This window comes from Patella vulgata, chromosome 2 (genome assembly GCF_932274485.2).
Source record: "Patella vulgata chromosome 2, xgPatVulg1.2, whole genome shotgun sequence".
Taxonomy (NCBI): Eukaryota; Metazoa; Mollusca; class Gastropoda; family Patellidae; genus Patella; species Patella vulgata.
In genome coordinates, this window is record NC_065880.2 from 23,087,003 (window position 1) to 23,105,927 (window position 18,925).

The window sequence follows — 18,925 nt, forward strand, 5'->3', positions numbered from 1 at the left end:
TTTTGTTTTTCAATTTTTGAATGTTGATCAAGCTCACTAACAGTATATGCACGTACTGGCAACCCTGGAGAGAGAGAGAGAGAGAGAGAGAGAAAGAGAGAGAGAAAGAGAGAGAGAGAGAGTTTATGTCCACTCGATACAAAGTAGGTCATTTCGGAACTAACATATGGTTCAATTTTATTTCAATAATTCGTTAGCGCGCAGTAGGAGGAAACCGGAGGATCCTAAGAAATCCCAAGAGGCTGGAAGGCGATCCTACTCCTTGTCACGTACAAGCGAGTAATCAAAACCACGCCACTTGACTCAATGACAGACGTCGTGATTTCACGCGCACGCGTTAAACCACTAGACCACTCACCACCCTGCCCTCATAAATGCAAAAACAAAAGAAACTGGAACTGGTTGGTTCCAGGGTAAAGACTATACAAGTGTATGTGGCGATGTGCCCTCCCTTCCGAAAATAAGCCCTCTCTTCTGAAAAAGTGCCCTCGAATTTCGACAGAGTTTCCTCAAATACTCAAGGAAATGCCCTAATGACAACATGGTGCCCTCTTTTCTGCTGCCATTAGCTTGTTCCAACCAAATCCAGAGATACTAAAAACTAATCTCGCTCAATGCGAGTACAGAACATGTTCGTTTTTCACTGTTGATGCAAGGGCCCCATGCAAGCTCAATTCGGCCCTAATTTCCACGGATGGCTTCCAGATTCGATTTCACTGCCAGATTAATATTTCCATAATATTTAGAATCAATTAATTTGTCTTAATTTTATTCATTTATCTAAATGAATTTAGGAAAATAAAAAAAATTGGAAATTGCAACACGGGCGATGGGAAAATTTTTGGCGGTTAGCATACTCAAGGCTAATAACATGCTAACCGTTACCTCAAACCCTACTGGCATTATCTTTTACCAGTTACTTCCTTGGTTTAAGGGGGGTTGGATGGGTGAATGGTTAGCGTGCGCGCTCTGTATCATAAAGTCTGTCATTGAGTCGACTGGCGTGGTTTCGAATCCCCGGTTGTACGTGGCAAGGAGTAGGGTCGCCTGTCCAACCTCGTGGGTTTTCTCCGGGTCCTCCGGTTTCCTCCCACTGCTAAAGACCCCTACGTGCAAGCGAATTATGTAAATAAAATTAAAACCATATGTTTGTCCCGAAATGACCTAGTTTGTGTCGAGTGGACGTTAAACCCCATTTCTCTCTCTCTCTCTCTCCTTGGTTTAAAGTGAGTGCCTAAATCTTGATAGTCTTCTTGTTCTTGGGGTTGTGTCAATTTACTTTCGATAATCTACCCCCCCCCCCCCCACCTCCTCATTACGGAACAGAATCGAATGAAACTTGGCAGGTACCCTTTGTAAGGAATACCAATCCCATTTGATGCTGGTTTTTCTTTACTCAGGGGTCGTTTAGTTCTTGATTGTTCCTGTTCAGACCGTCATGACTTAATCATAATCCTTTAACCAAGTGTCAATGTATGGTCTGCCATGGCTCAGATTGACGTAAAATCAATTCTGGCACGTGCCACAGAATCAAAAATTGTCAGACTCTGCCCTCTCCGAAAGTGCCCTAAGTTTGGACTACCTACAGCATACCCCTTGGAAGGACTGATTTTTTTGCAAACGTGCACATACACCTTTTCAATAAATTCTAATAATGACGTTAAGGAGATGTATAGTAATTAATCATTTCAGTATATTTTCAGAGAGACATTCCAATGTTAAAATAATTCTGTCAATTCTGTGAACGTTATTGTTTAACACAATAACTGAACGTTACAAATATTCCGCAAAATCCAGTTTGAATGAACAGATTCGAAGGGGAGATATAAGGGGGGTAACTCGTATGATGATAAATTGTTCAGGCGTGTTGAATTCACCTGTAAATTCATCATATGACGAGTTGATAAACAGAAAGTTTTCATTATATTATTATTTTAGACATACGTTACGTTTTGATTATGTTTTTCCATCTAAGACCAGTGACAGAAATATCAATGTCAACCCTTAATACGATAGCATCAATACATTTCTTTTCTCTGACGTATTGAATAGCTCGCCCGTAAGGAAGATATGTTTGTTTACAAAATTAATTCTTCTTAGCAACTTTGTTTTAAGTGGTGTAGAGGAGGTGTAGGATCTACTGTTTCTTGAAAACCTGTAACCATTTCTTAATTTATTTGAGAATTCCATTTACAGCTATCTATTTCTCTCGTGCCTTTGCATTTAACTGACGTAATGTATGCAAGTATCAGAAGTTTTCATACGACTTCCAGCTTAGGGTATTAATGGAAAAAACTATGAAGAGGCATTAGCTCACAACTGGTTGGAATCAGGGATTTCCCCATTGGCATCACGTTAAAGATCCCCTGATAGCCCGGTTGGTGCATTTCATAGATAAGCTATATTTTGACAGATTTAAATGTATCCATTTCCATTATTTTTCAAAAAATGGTTGGAAAGAAAGTAAAGGTTATCTATATAACACCATCGGTGGTATATGTTTTGTGAGAAAGACATGAGAAAATTATGAATTTTAATTGTTCTTTCTCCTTCTAAAAGAATGACCCCCGGGTTCGTTTAAACAAAGCAGGTGCATATCGCTTACCTAAACAGGATTGTTTTTCTTGCATAACCCAACAATTACTTGATTAAATGATCAGATCTAGTCAGAAATGGTTATCTCAGTTATAAAAGCTAATGGTATGACAATGACGTGCGAACAATTTTTCACTTAAAAAAGGCGTGACGTCGTTTGAAAGAAATCTACATGGTACAAAATTCATTTAAAAAGTTAAGTAGCGATTATCCGGAGTTAAATTTAAGTTCGTATCAATAATATATAATACGCAGTACAATTTACACAAATGAATGCATATTATGCTAAATATCTAATAATTCATCAGAAACACACACGAAAAATGATGAAAACTTCGGCACTCGGGAGCTTGGGTAGTCGAGTGGTTTATATAGCGCGCGGGCTATATATAATAAGATTCATCACGGCAACATTGAGTCAAGTGTTGTAGTTCCGATCTCCGGTTTGGTGTGACAAGGCGTGGATTTTCTTCTGACTGATAAAAAGACTTAAAATGGAATATACCATTTGTTAGTCCCGACATGACATGTTGAGTGTAGACGTTAAAGCCGCTCTCTCTCTCTCTCTCTCTCTCTCTTCAGTTTTGAAAACATACCATTATCCCCTTTCAAGCTTCGGAGCTCTTTGAAACTTCAGTTACAGAACTGTGTAATATAATTATATTTCCTAACTGTTATAATCAATGTAAACATTATGGTTTGATATAATTCTATAAACCCCCAGTTTGATCTTTATGTGTGTTTATTTAGTAATCTTAGTATATACTGGCTTCAGTTATGGTACACTGTGTATGGTTTCAATATTTGTTAATCTTGGTTAATGCCCTGTTTCATCTTTTAATTGTACAATAAGCCAACTCTAATATATACGATTATGCACCTTTGTTACATCAATAGCTTGTTATAGCTAATCATGCTCACTCACCTTGCATTCCATTGGATAGTTCGCACTGATGTTTGTATTTATATTCATATCTTTCTCATTTTTTATCTATTTGTATATATGCTTGATAACGACTTGTGAAACCTTGTTGAAACGTCGCAGTGAAATAAACCATAGTAATTGTTATCCATAAAAGTGTGTTTTTGATATCGATTAGTTACTTTAACAAAATTCTAACTGACTTCAGTGTGTATGTTTTCATTTTATCTATATATTAAAATTAAAATTTCTGAACATGTAAAAAAAAATTAGGTGCTGGGTGAATAAATAATTCGGAATTTCTGGGTGAATAAATTATTCAGAATTTCAAATATTTTTTTATGAAATTATAAAAAAAACTCTGACTTTAGTACAATAAGGTACACCAGATATCACTTCTTTATCAAGACGAGCGATTCTGTTACTGAGTTGTCACTGCTTATCAGATATCTTGGAGACTTTTTATATTTTATGTATCAAGATGGGTGTAAAATATCGTACTTTGGAGGAAAGCCATTAACATACAAAATCAATCTTCTCTAGTTACCTATGCAATTATCTATTTCATCCCTTTGTCATGTCAAGTGTGATCTTTTCACTTTCAACGGTGTCTTTGGTTAAATACATTGAAAAGGGGGGGGGGATAAATATAGACCCCTGCTTTATACCTTGTGAATCACCTATTTTATCTTTATTGAGCTTCTTGAATCTCATCAATAACCGCTCAAAAGACGAGTCTAGTGCATCTCATTAGTTGTTTGAGGTTAAATGTGTAATAATATACTTGTGTAAATCTTTTCTAGTATCATCAAAATGTCAAAAGAATAAATTAGGAGGAAAGAAATTGGAAATTTATTTCAGAGAAACACACATAATCTAAAACACTTGTGTCTAACAGACATTTATAAGCCATATAATCTGAAACACCTCTTAATTAAACATATATTATATTATAAATATTTTTAAAAATATATATACGCAACCCTTCCTCGAATTCCTTAATTGGAATGTTAAATAACGAGGACATAATAGAACATACATGTCTTAACTCTTTTGCCTAACAGATCCGCGACTGTACGTGACAAGGACTTGGAATCGCCTGTTTAACTGATATTCAGGTTTTCTCCCACATCTAAAGACACAAGCTAACTATTGAAATAAAGACATGTCATGTCCCGATATAAACAGCTCTCCCTCTCTCTCTCTCTCTCTCTCTCTCTCTCTGGTCGAAGTGCACCAAATCGGTTCTTGTATCTAGAGTTCTGAGTTGATCTGATGTGGTTTAAATAGTAACCGGACTTGAAGACGTCTGATCTCATCGTTTCTGCATCAAAATTTCAAAACTTTCTCGGTGGGGTGGGGGTGGGGGACCGGGGTGAGAAACACCCACTCCCTGCCACCCATTACCCTGGCCCTGTGCCCCTGTAGTCTTCGGACGTTCCGGTGTCCCTTAATAGAAACACTATATATACACACACTAAAATAATCTCTTCAAACGAAATTGTAGGAGCACTAAGCGAAAATGTACAATTGAAAAATTACAGAGCACAAAATTTCGACGTCATAATATAATAAATAGTGAGTATTACTCAATATTAGGTAAAGACGATTATAATGACGTCATCATTATCACGATCGAATGGCTGGGCTTACTTTACAATATAAATACCTGATCAAATAGGCTTTTTATATCTTAAAAATGGCGCTGTAAGATTGTTATTTCTTAGTTGGAGGATCTTAAGTTCAAACTTGTGATAATTCCAGCTGTGTCAGAATCCTTATAACCATAATAATGCCATTTAATTACATGTTTGCCAATTCATTTCCAAATTTATTATGACTCTGTGATAATGATAGCTTTTAGTTTAAACCAGTATCGGCCCATATAAATTTTTGCTTTAGCTTCCAAACCGTTTGCACGGAAGTATTTTACAGATATCAAAAGTCTGACGATCACAAAAATACATACAATATCACTGTCATTTAGCACATCCGAATATTAAAGAAGGCCTTCATAAAGAATGGGTTGACTTGCACTGAGAGAGTCGACAAGAGAATAAATATTTCTCTATTAATGTTATACAAATATAGATGGGGATTTGAAACCCAACATATACCAATGCATACTTTTGGTGTGCACCACTTTAAAAAGAAATATCTATCATGATGTGACTGATGTCTATAAAAAAGACAAACTGTTCCGTGACAATTGTGAAAATGTTTAGACGAGTGACTAATAACGCCATATCCCAGGTCATGTTCATTTTACAAGGGGTTAAAGGTGACATTATGCACGACTCTAATGTTTACAATACTTACATCTGGGTAGAATTATGCAAATGGTTTGAATACAACTAAAAGAATTCAAACAAAAGTTGTACGTGCCATATATGACTAGTGTTGTTTTGACGTTATGATACGTGCATGAAATATTCACCAGACAATAACCCGTGTCATATTTTCAAATATTTAGTTTTACTCTTTAAATAGTCGGTTTTATTTAGACTACATTCCTGAAGACATATGTAAATTAAGTTATTTCACATTAATTTATCCTGTATACTTATTTAGTATTTAATTTTATTTACATAAAGTTTTATCACAAGATTAAGGTTTAAAAAAAACAAAAGTAACACGTTTTCTTCCATTTCTATTGTTTCTGATACTTCTCATATGGGAATATAAGCGCGCTAACTTTTATCCGCAAATTACTGAAATAATTTAATATATTTATTTCGTCCATGTCTATCTCAATATTTTATGTTTTTGACACAAAAACCGCCCCGGTCGGTGCTAACGTTATCAGTTGACTCCAATTGTTTATTTTTATCTCCGAATAACGTGGTTCTGGCGAGTAGCCGGAAACGCCGCTCTTCAGCTTCTTCTATTAGTGCTTAACGTCCGCTTCCACTGATGGTGATATGGCAGACCAGTTGTGTGAATAAACGTTGAGAATGCACCCCTATCCCCCAGTCACATTTTTACGCTCACACAAGGAATGGAAACCTCGACCACAACATGTGACCAGCCAGCTAAGGCTCGAAGCGCGACACTCTAAACCACTTGGACATACCACACCCTCTTCGACCATATTCTCCTTATTATATAGCATAGCACACGTGGTCATAAAAATAAACGTTAGTTAGTATCAAAACTCCATTCATCTCCTATCCTTGAATTCAGTTGAACCCAACTGTAGTGAATACTAAGCCCTATCTGTTTATTACTCAGACTGTTTTACTTCCAATAAATTGGTGTTATAGTGGTGAACTTAATCTTTCCTGCTGAAGTATCGGGTCGATCTTTATATTCTTAATCAATATCGTAATTCTATTCGAATTTCATGGTGACAAAAACGATAGGGATGAATTGTTTAATTTCCTCCCTGGTGACACATCAATGAAGCAATTGTAATAGTATCGTTATAATTGATTTAAATTCCAGGGCCTCTCGTAAATTTCCCCCTTGTTGTCATAATAAATGCTAAGCTGTCTAACATTTATTTTAAATTACGTCCAGAATATCCCGACGACCACTTATACTGAACTTAAGTGGCGGACCTACATTTTTGGTGTCCTAAAGCTTGAACAGCTATGGACCCTTCACAGCCAACAAAGAAGTCTGATTAACCACTGGCATCTTCTTCCGTGGAGTTAATTCATCCGTTAGGGAACAAAATGAAATTAAACGAGCTAAACGTCAAACTCAATATTTTCCATAATGTTCGAAATTAAGAATACGAATGAAATTCAATAATGGTCCATTTCAATCAATAATGGAGAGAGAGAGAGAGAGAGAGAGTAACGTCCAATCGACACAAACTAGATCATTTCGGGACTAACAACGTTCAATTTTATTTCAATAATTCACTTGTGCGTCCGCGTAGAGGTCTTTAGCAGTGGGAGGAAACCGGGGGATCCAGAGAAAACCCACGAAGTTGGACAGGCGATCCTGCTCCTTGTCACGTACAACCGGGGAATCGAATCCACGTCAGTCGACTCAATGACAGACCTTATGATATAGTGCGCACGTGCTAACCATTCGGCTATCCACCCCACCTGCCCGTATTTCTATGATTTCGGGCGCCATTTGTAGTGAACAAAGAAAACATACCCAACAAGACAAGGTTTTCAAGATTAGGGATTTAGTTCTTTATATTCAATATAGGAACTTAATTTCTAAGTAATGATTCTATCTGGGATATTTTGCAGTAGCTTTACCCCCCCCCCCCCACGCCCTTTCTATACGAAGTGATATCCCCACTCTTGTTACAATAAAATTTACTCACTTACTCACTTATAGTCAGTTTTGAAGCAATGTGGACTAAGACGATTCTAGGACCCAACGAGATTAGAGGGTTCGAAGCTTAATTTAAGCTTCGTTGATTTCATAGCAGATCCGCCGCTACTCAGCAGTAGAATTTCTTATTGAGTTGTTAATCCAGTAACAAAAGTGTTATATAATTACTTTTATCGGCACCCATATTAGGAAGTGCAAATTTCGATACAAAACTTGACGCCAGGCCAAGCACCTCTTGAGTACAAAAATAACTGTATAATCGCCTTAACTACCAATGTAAGTCATCGTTTGTTTGTAAATCTTTCGGTTTTGAAATCAAAGCTTTGTTTCAACACTTAAAATCTGAAGCGCAAATAGCATTACCCTTTTTAACAACGTCACAAAAAATACTCAATAAATATTTGTCATTTTTCAAGTATAAGTTAAGTTTACTGATATGATATACTTACAAATAGAATTCAAGTCGGAATGTGTGGATTCTACTAATGTGGATTAATTCTGGTTCTCCAGTTTTCTTCCATTGCCAAAGAGCGCCAATTATTGAAATATATGACAAGTGTACAAGTCCCGAAATGGTTTAGTTGGTATTGTGTGCTTGTAAAGTCTTATTTCCGTCTATGCCTGGGCATATTATTAGCGCAATAAATTGGTTACCAACGCCGGTTTTGTGCATAGTGTACTGTAACCCCCACCCTCATCATGTCACACTTCAAATTGTTTGTCGATGCTAACAGAATTACGGCCACATTAAAGATTGAAAAACGGGCAGTGAAAGGCCAAACCGAAAAATAAAAAAAATCAGTTTGGACGCCATTGGCAATACCTGTGATTTTTTCCAAACCTGTAAGTGCCACACCGTCAGTTTATATATCGCGTCACACCTCAGACTTCAGTTTGTGAGGTTTTACACAGCATTAACAATGTTCCTTCCCACACATCTCACATGAACTGAAGCTGGTGAGGTGGGGGAGTGGTGGGATGGACAAAGTCTCAGACATAATTCTTACAAACCTTGATGTGACAACTGTTGGTTCGATATCCACTTTCTTGCGTATATAAGAGTGAAATTTGACTGGGCAGCGGCATTTCCACCCATAACATCACAACAGTCTAGCAATTTCGTTTTAACTTAAAAAGATAATGAGGTTCAAATCAACGTGATTTGTTCCATACGAAAGTGGAAGATATATGATAAAAATCAGCGTTCTTACATTATAGAAATCTATAATGGTGTATTTTTGCTTCTCGTGTAAAATAGGGCTAATTAATTTGCTATTTGCACTTATTAAAGATCAACATTGTTCAATTTATTTGTCAATGACGAACCCGAGCTTAATCGGACCTTTAGCAAGATGTCATTCCAGTGGCCAGCCTCAAAAATGTGCACTGGGGCCTTGTCAGCTACATAATCGGTGTAGGCTTACTAATTATACATTACCGACTATGTGCCTTTTGTAAGAATTGTGTCATGGGGTCTTTATATAAAAGGAAAATTAATACCATTCAAAGAAGAAAAAATCCAACCATTTCCCAAATCGTAAAGGCAGGCATGCGTGTCTGGAATGTTGTGGGTTTACAGTTATACTGACGGCGCTTCACCTGGCGAGAGAGAAAGAAACGCATTTAACTAGCCCAGTTGTTGTTCAACCGCGACAGCGATAGGTCGTTATTAACAGCCTCGCGGCCGTGTTATAAATTCCTGTTTAAAACACGCTTCAAGTGTACCTTTAAGGAGATATTTTAATCAATGACTGAAGATTAATTGAAATGTTAAAGGACCATATATGTTACAGCATACATGTTATTTTAGAACGGGGGATATTATTTGAAGATCAGGACGTTTAGAAACAGCGAGGTAAGGACACATTTTTAACGTCCGTTCCCTTCTCAGGTGTTCAGTACGTCTTAGTTCACAATGTTGATATAGACCGTACAGCTAACAGTTATAGTACTAATACCACCAACACTCCTCATAACTGACATACCAAACTTTCACACTTGTTTTACTTGAAAAGGTATACTAAATGTACCCACAAAGAAAAATCGCACTAGTCAATGCAAAGGAAAGAAATTTTCATCGAACGTTCGATAGCACTACTTTCATGAATAGAATGAATGTTTAGTTTTCTGGCACCCCCACAATTTCAGTGAGGTGAATTCCTCGATGACTCTATTTGTAAAGATGACTCTGAATGTAATATAATATTTTTTTATGAGTTGTGACATATATACATGTAGACTTTTGTAAATATATTTCACCTGAAAATTATTAATTATTGTTTCTTTGAAATATATATGTTTTACCACTATCCTGGCAACAAATTTGAAACAGATAAGAGCAAGCAGAGTGTTGTATTTGAATAGACATTTGTTGATTAACATTGCAAAAAGATATGACTTATTGAGACTAATATACAATAATTCTTTGTGTGTGAATATTAGGATAAGTTCGCCCGGACGGACAGTGGGCTTTCTATCTACCCATTTTCATCTGCCAGCTGTCAAATGTTTGGGAACTCATCCTTCTAAGCCTGTTGAATAAACTTAGATATACACCACATGTCACTGGCATTGTCAGGCATTCATTTAGGATGTGCTCTTGTAATTTTGTCAGGTACGATTCTTGTTCATTTCATTCAATTTGATGATACTTTTAATACATTTACAACGCAAAGTAAAAAAAAAAATGCCAGGTACAGCTTCAATTGTGTCTGACATCTTGTCATCTACAATCACTGTTTCCAGGCCTCCAGATTTAGACCATTTCCACTTGTAATTCAATTATTGAACATTTTATTGGTGGAAAAGTACACTTAAAAACATTCATCATGTACAGTACCTTATGCATAACATTTCATGGTAAACTGACAGTTTAGACCAGTAGGCAGAAAGCTGGTGCTTGGGGAAAACGTTTCCTAAATGTAACTTGAAAATGATCTAAGTACGTTGTTTGATGGGACATTAAAGTCATGCAGTACATGTACATATCAATCATCAGGTATAGTAAACTTGACATCTTGAAAATAAACATTATATTGATTGTCTTTGATCAATATATATAAATACATCATTTTCAAATCAGTAACTCACAATAAAACAATACTTTTCACAGGATTAAGTAAGTCTATTATTTATTAACTATTTGACGATCTTGATGTATATGTACATGAGTGAGAAAAAATGTAATTGTTACGGTCTTCAGTAAATATTTGTGGATTGCTTGAAGAGCTAAATCTTTGAAGAACATAATACTTGGATTGGTTTCACAACAATAGTCTATGCAAAATGTACATTTATTTTGTAAACCTTATTAACATTGAAAGCCAGGATGATTCTGATTTGATTGAACTAAGAATTCATCAGATTGCAGGAAATGGAATGTGATAAGAAGTTTCAGTTAACCCTTAAGCACTTGAACGGCCTAAAACCACTATTACCTCTTTCACCCCAAACCAACCAATTCCCATGAATAGCTAGGAACTATTTAAGGACTATATAATAGTTCTGTAATTTGAGCAGTTTGAAATGGTTTAGGGAGAAGTAGTTATTTTATGATTTCAAAAATGAGCTACAAAACTCAATGCTAAAAACATCGGTTTTACTAAAAAATGTATTTAGGAATCAGAGTATTCAATATTTATTTGCACAAAGTACTAAAGAGATACTTTGTAAATGTCTTTATGGCCGAATGGTTAATGCGTGTGCGCGTTGAATCACAAGGTCTGTCATTGAGTCATTGTATGTGACAAGGAGTAGGGTCGCCAGTCCAACCTAGTAGGTTTTCTTCCGGCCCTCCGGTTTCCTCCCACTTCTAAAGAACCTTGTGTGCAAGAGAACTATTGAATAAAATTGAAATGTGTATATGTTAATCCCAAAATTACCTAGTTTGTGTCGAATGGAGGTTAAAATTTTCTATCCCTAAGCACTATAGTTTTGATTCTGGTAAGGTTTTCTGCCTTCAGCAAAATGGTTTATATTGTGGTTTTGTACTTGAAATAACTTACTTATGAAAAACTTATACTTACTATTTATTTATGTCATATTATGTGACTAATAATAGTTAGATGAATAATACAAATATTAGTACTAAAGACTTATTGTTTGTCTCTAAAAATATCCTCTTTTCCTCTACCCATACATGATTATATACAATAGCTTATTAAGATTAGCATTATCATATATAAAGTAGCTAAACAAAGACGATACATATACAACATATTTGCTACTTGTGTTGTATACAATATTGTAAGAAAATAGTTTTTGGTTTTATTTACTTAAAAATTTCTTCTGAGAATCTGAATATTAAAGACTTTATATATTTTGAATGAAAATTGTGAAAAATTTATGTTTAGTTTCTGAATACTGTTTAACCAATGATAAAATACCTTTAGACTGACGTTGATTTAGAAACCTGTTTCCTCTTTAAGATTTTCATTTAAATTATATTTTTTGCATGTTAACAGTGTTTTTATTCATCAACTGAACAAATATAGCCTACTTTCATGTATATTATATGTACATGTTAGGTTCTGCAACATTTTGCTTTCTACTCAAGGTAAACTTGTAATCAGAAAAGAAAAAACCCTCTTCAAATGTTCTTTGTTAATTTTTGTTTGTAGGGTTGCTTTGATACGGGTTATGAGGATATCACCTTGTTTTGTAAATATGTACTCAATTTAGTTTTTCAAATGGTAATGCAGAGTAAGATAGAAAATGGTTTGACGTATTTTAAATTGATCATTTTATGGTACAGGTAATATAATGCAGGGGGTTAACTCTTGAGAAAGTTGTTCAACATCATTCCAATATTGAGTGAAAGTGGTGATTGAGTAAAACGCAGTATGTTTCATATACATGCGAATATATTCAACCCTGCAAAAAACTTATTTGTTGCCAATGAATGTCAGTTTACTGCTTGCTTTGACACACGTGTACCTTTTGTATTATACTTTTGTGAAGAGCAGGATTGTTGAAAGGCTTTTGCATCCTAATCCTTTACCATTGGCCGAGAAAGTTCGTCCAGATTTTCCGACGTGGTTTCCCCTTGTCAGTGATGCAGGACGGAGGGCCTGACAAGGACAGCTATCTAGTCGTTTGGATGGGACGAAAAACCGAGATCCCGTGTACACATTGGCGTGCACGTAAAAGATCCCTTGGCAGTTGGAATTCGATATAAGAGTAGGCACACTGTATGGCGTATGCCCGTCTTCAATAGCCCAGGTTAGGAGCAGAACAGTAGGACGTTAAACCCCATTTCATTTCATTTCATTTCCCTTCTCTAATAAAGTATTATTAGATACACACCCGTAACTAGGGGGGCTAAGGGGGGGGGGGGGGAGACCCTCCCTGCAAAAGGTTTCGACCCCCCCACTTGTGAAAAAATTGTTGACCATAGATATACATTGTCCGTCAATTTTACAGCACCCCTGAGAACACATTCCACCCCTCGTTGCTCTGAGCTAGTTACTGTCCTGATTAGATATGAGCAATGGTCAGTATTTTCACTAGAAATGATGTATCTTGTAGGAATTACATGTATTTGAATGACCAGACTGTAGTAAACAAACTTGAACCTGACTGTCCTCTGCCTCTATTATAGGTGTTGGTGGGAAAGCTATTTTCTAGTATCTTATCTTCTGTTGCTATGTACATGTACAGTGTATCTTCTTAACTAAGTTATTGAACTTTTCAAGCCACTGATAGTCTGAAAATCTATAACTTGTTATATGATTTATTTATGATAAACCTACATGTAAGTTATTATGGACTCCATATTCAACCAATTAGACAATGTATACCCCCTACCCCCATCCCTCCCCCCCCCCCCCACACAGAGAAAAAAGAACAAACCATAAAAACTACCCAAATAATGTAATAAAGCTTATTAATGACTTAACTGATCAGCAGTAAATATTCGCTTGGCCGCTACTAAAACTGAAAGGGATAACATCGAGGCGAGTTAATTGGCTCTCAATAAATAGTACCTTTTTTCTTCTGCAAATTAAATTCTATAACAATTTTGTAATTTATTAAGAAAAAAAATGAATGTGTCGGAAGTAGATACAACATATTCCCAATTTAGTCTAAATAGGTACCGGTATATAAAATAGTACACAAAGGCATAAAATGAGTTAAAGACAACATTCTGCTCAGTCCAGTTTGTGTTACACTATGGTAAACCTATAATGCATGTGACATCAAAGGTCAATCATCGTCTACATAATTGCATAATTGACGATGTCATTATTCTACAATAACTGTTGATGACCATTTGCAACCATCAGGCTTAGAGGTTTAAAATGGAGGAAAACTATGATGATGATCTGTCAATATACTTTTGATATTTATATCGACATGTAACCAACATGTACTGATCATGTACACTGCTGCATCTTGTATATTTTTCATGGGACATCCACTCAACATGTAAAGGTCAAAGAAGGCGTGAAATAGATATACTATGACCTTTTCCAGGTAATTTATTGGCGTGACCCCTTGTTTAAGTTGGAGATGATGTAATGTGTCTAATATTAGATCTCCTCCCCACCTTCAATAACCATGAATAGAAATTATTTAACTCTTGATGTATTTAGTTCCAAATGTAGATACATGTAACCAATGACAACAGTTGTCTTTGATAAGGAGAAGGACAATCCCTGTTTAACTTAAGACATATTTCATCTGACTTTCATCTCGGCCATAAATACCAATGACAATAGACACTGTAATATGAGCTCAAACGACTTCAAAAATCCTTTTCATCATGGCTAAATATCAAAAGGTGTAAATCCGATGAGATATTTGTGACATCAATAATTATTACATCAATATTACCAACAGATTAGGAATTATGACAGTCAATTTCAAAATGTCTACAGTCAAGACTAAAGCTATAACTATGATTAATAACTTATTAATGGTGCAGACTTAGATCATCTTCCTCATTTCATGACCTACGCACAATACCCGACTTATTTCACCAATTCTTTCAACAGTGATAGATTTATAGCTTGGCCCAAGTGGGGAGTATAAATCATTCATTTTACCTCCCTCATTCAAGAATTAAAACAGTGTCCATGTATTGCAGTTGGTGTAAAACATCTATCTGTCTTATAGGTTATTTATATGGGAGAGTCTATAATCAAGTCAATTGTAGACATTGGAAATCTCTAAATGCTGAGTTTGTCTCAACAAGGGTGCTGCCTCTTGACCCTAACCCAAACATCCCAATAGATGAACTTTCTCTTCGTAAATGACCTACCCAACCCAACAGGCCTTATCTCCCCAACTAACCTGAAATAATTTGAAAACAAAAAATATTTGTTAGCTTCTCAAAGACTTTTAGTTCCAAATTTTTAAAGATGCGGTATTCAAGAGCTAAATCTACCTATTTTAGGTTCTATTTTGGCTTCAAATGTTATATTACTTATCATTTAGACATTAATTTATCAATAAGACAAGTCTATAATCAACTCTCTAAATCTTTGGATGGCAGAGATTTAAATCGATTGAAATTTGATTGTCATTTACGGTAATAAATTAATTAAAATTTTTGAAATGTTATTGGACTCAAATGACTATTTGTTTATTTATCAACCAGAAGAACTAAAAATTTATTTGGTTGGCCTTATGAATGTTCAATTTAATTGTTCTTTCTGATGATGATACTACATGTATAGTTTTTATTGTTGCATTTTAGCACACCTAAGTTCATAGACAATAATACTATATCTCTTGCAAGTGTTACTTGGTAAATCATGTCTTTCCAGATGCTTTTCCTTCATGGTGTCAACCTTACATAACGTCTTTCATCAAAAACAGAAATTCCATATCTACAGTGAAATACTGAAACAATTACATGTAAATCTTTATAATTGCATTATTTTAAACATATACATTCTAGTTAATATAATATTTATATGTGTGTGTGTGTTATATTAGATGTGTTTTACACAAATATCATGTGGTCTCCGCAAATAATAGAAACACTATATTTGTCCCTAGGGGTATACTTCACAGAAAACAGGCAATAAATCATATTCTAGCTTCAGGCAGTGTGTTTATTATAATATGTTATTTTGCTATATCACTCCCTAACATGCACGTAAATATATATTGTTGTTTATTTTAGAAAGCAGACATACAAAATCATTATTTTTTATAATTGCTCTTTGATATACGTAATTGGAATCGCATGATATGTCATCCTACTTAGAAATGGAGAACACATTAAGATTTTAAAAAGTTTTATTTATTTATTGGGAGAGTGACATTTTGTCATCCACGCCCTTGCAGTGATGCGGACATTAATGTCGCATTGAGCATGTGCACCATCAAACATTACATTATAGTTTTTTGTTCCATATCAAAATGTTAAATGAAGTGAAATGGGATATCAATGGTTGATAATCGCCATGCTTTGATACAGTCTGATTAAAAAAGGTGGCACTGGCTTGTTTATATCATCTACAGAAGGGGTGGATGGCCAAATGGTTAGCATGTGCAAGCTGTACCATAAGGTCTGCCATTGAGTCAACTGGCGTGGTTTTGATTCCCTGGTTGTACGTGACAAGGTGTAGGGTTGCTTATCCAACCTTTGTGGGTTTTCTCCAGATCCTACGGTTTCCCCCACTGCTAAAGACCCCTTTGCTCAAGCAAATTATTTAAATAAAATTGAACCGTGTGTTAGTCCTGAAATGACCTAGTTTGTGTCGAGTGGACATTAAACCCCATTTCTCTCTCTCTCTCTCTAATCTGCAGAAGATATTGAATGTTGTGAAATTTTCAATTTATCATATCTTTGTAAATACTGAATGGAACTTGCAAGGGTTTTTAAATCAAGGTGATGTATGCTTTCAAAGTATGCTGTCTTCTTTCAAGAACATTGAATACCACTTCTCATTTAGTAGAGAAGTAAACAATTTATTTTGTAGTTTTGTATTTCAGCAGTGTAACTGGTAAATCTGTGGTTGGTTATTGCCTTCTGCCAAGTAACTGTCACAGCTTCTGAAATCCAAGTCAATATTATGGCTCTGATTAACCATCAGCATTAATTTGTATTTTCACCCTTTTCTGGAACACCTGATACAACTCATTATTTAGTTGATGATATCCTTTTGGTCTGTTCATTTAAAGATGCATTATGTAGGATTTATATAAAGAGCTGACCTTTCTTGCTATAATAGTTCAAAATTAGATAATGCAAAATGAATAATATTGTAAATTTCATTCTGATTTCTTTAGTGTTGGAATATGTAGTGTTGATTCTTTATCATGATACCAATGATGCTGGATAAATCTCGCAGGTGTTCTAATCCATGTAAATCACAGCTATCATTTATATAACTTTTGAAGCCAAAATAAAGACCTGCAGTAGGCAGATTTAAATGTAGCTTTTACATAATGCATCTTTAATTCAACTGGTTATATATTTTGTATTCTGTCTGCTGTTTAGAATTGATTGATCATGCCTTATTGAAAACCTATTGTCATCTTTGATGACTATATAGACCTATTGAATATTATAGGACAATAGCCATGTACCATGTTTCATGCCCTGTCATGTTTATTTGATTAAATATTGCGATAAAAAACTCTTCCTCATCCAATTACCTAAAGTGGATGCGTAGGTCCACTTCTGGTGATCAGAGACAACAGACATGTCAAACTTTATCCGATATTATCCAGGTTTTCAAGTATATACTAATGTAAGTAATATGTTTCCTCATGGTTGATTTAATATGTCATATTACTTCAAAGTGTCTCAATCTCACAAATTTGTCACGGGGGCAGACACTAAAATCACTCTTTTCATCACCTCAAGATGGCTAATTTTTCTCGAGTGCTTGTTTATATAAAGGGTTCACCAAGAGGCTATCTAAATACCTCAAGGGTCACCTCCAGTAATTGGATTTATCCAGTAAATTTTGGCCACAAACTTACAGGTGGGAAGCTGACCAGCCGATTGTCTATGTACTATCATTGTAGGTTATTTTTTATTCAAGGTTTTTTTTACCAGGTTCAATAGCAGACACAATTTTTCGACCACACCCTTCCTTCACATTTCTATTTGTGACTCACCCATCATATTTTTTCAGATTTTTTTTTTATATTGATAATTGCTGTGAGACATAAATCATTGTTTAATTTCTAAGGCTATTTCTTTGGAAATGAAATACATTTCTGCATCATTCATCAGGGCTTATGAAGACGGGCATATGCCCTGAAATGAGCAATAATGGAAATTTTGCCTGTACAGCAGTCTTGGGTGGACCTCAGTTTTTCTTATCATACGAACAACTAAATGCTTTTCCTTGCCAGGCCATCTATAATTCTACACTTCTCACAAAGGGGTAACCAGGTTGCAAAACTCTGAGGAATTTCCAGGTTGATAAGCCAGTGAGATACTCACTGATCCATCATAGCTCCCTGTTATACATCATATGTAATAAATCATGGATCAATGTAGTTGTTATAAGTAATATTAGTACGTAGTAGTGCTCTACTACACACTTCTACAATGTTCAACAACAACCACATAAATGTGCTTGTGTGTTTTTGACAGTTGTTATATTACGAATTCATGAACAAATAATTAAAATATTAAATATGACTGGTTCTGACAGAATGAGATATATTATTTTATCACAAAATCTCATGTTGTCTTACAACACTACAAAATAAAGGAAACCAGTAAAAACTGTTAGCTTATGTAGCCTATGATCAGTAGAAACTGATCAAACTACTTGGTAGGGACCGTAACTGCACTTGTGTCATTAGCAGCATGGCTGACTGGTATTGCCAACTGTAACCAAAATGGTGGGACCAATGAACATTGTAAATGTGACCAGTGATATTCAAGAAAACATTCTACTTGACCATCTTAGTAGTTAATATCTTCTCAAGCAATCTGAGAAATAACTCAGTTCATGTCCACACATGCCCATCCATATAACAGTTTGTGAACCATTTCCTGATATATTTAAGAAAGTTCAATTTCATTTATAGCCATCGTTGCATTGTTCATTCAGGGAAGGTAACCAAAAAAAGGCTCTTGTTTTTACGTTACTGGACTTTCTGATTTTCCCAACAGTGATAAAAGGATATGAA

At 35.3% G+C, this 18,925-nt stretch overlaps 1 protein-coding gene across 1 annotated transcript in view; it reads left to right on the top strand.

Moving 5' to 3' along the window:
* Positions 1 to 9,463: 9,463 nt before the first annotated feature.
* LOC126811132 (uncharacterized) overlaps positions 9,464 to 18,925 on the top strand; it is a 45,055-nt gene continuing 35,593 nt past the window's right edge. Inside the window, exon 1 of the mRNA XM_050536613.2 lies at positions 9,464 to 9,671. The gene's annotated coding sequence lies outside the window, so the exon portion shown is untranslated. The remainder of the gene's footprint in view (positions 9,672 to 18,925) is intronic.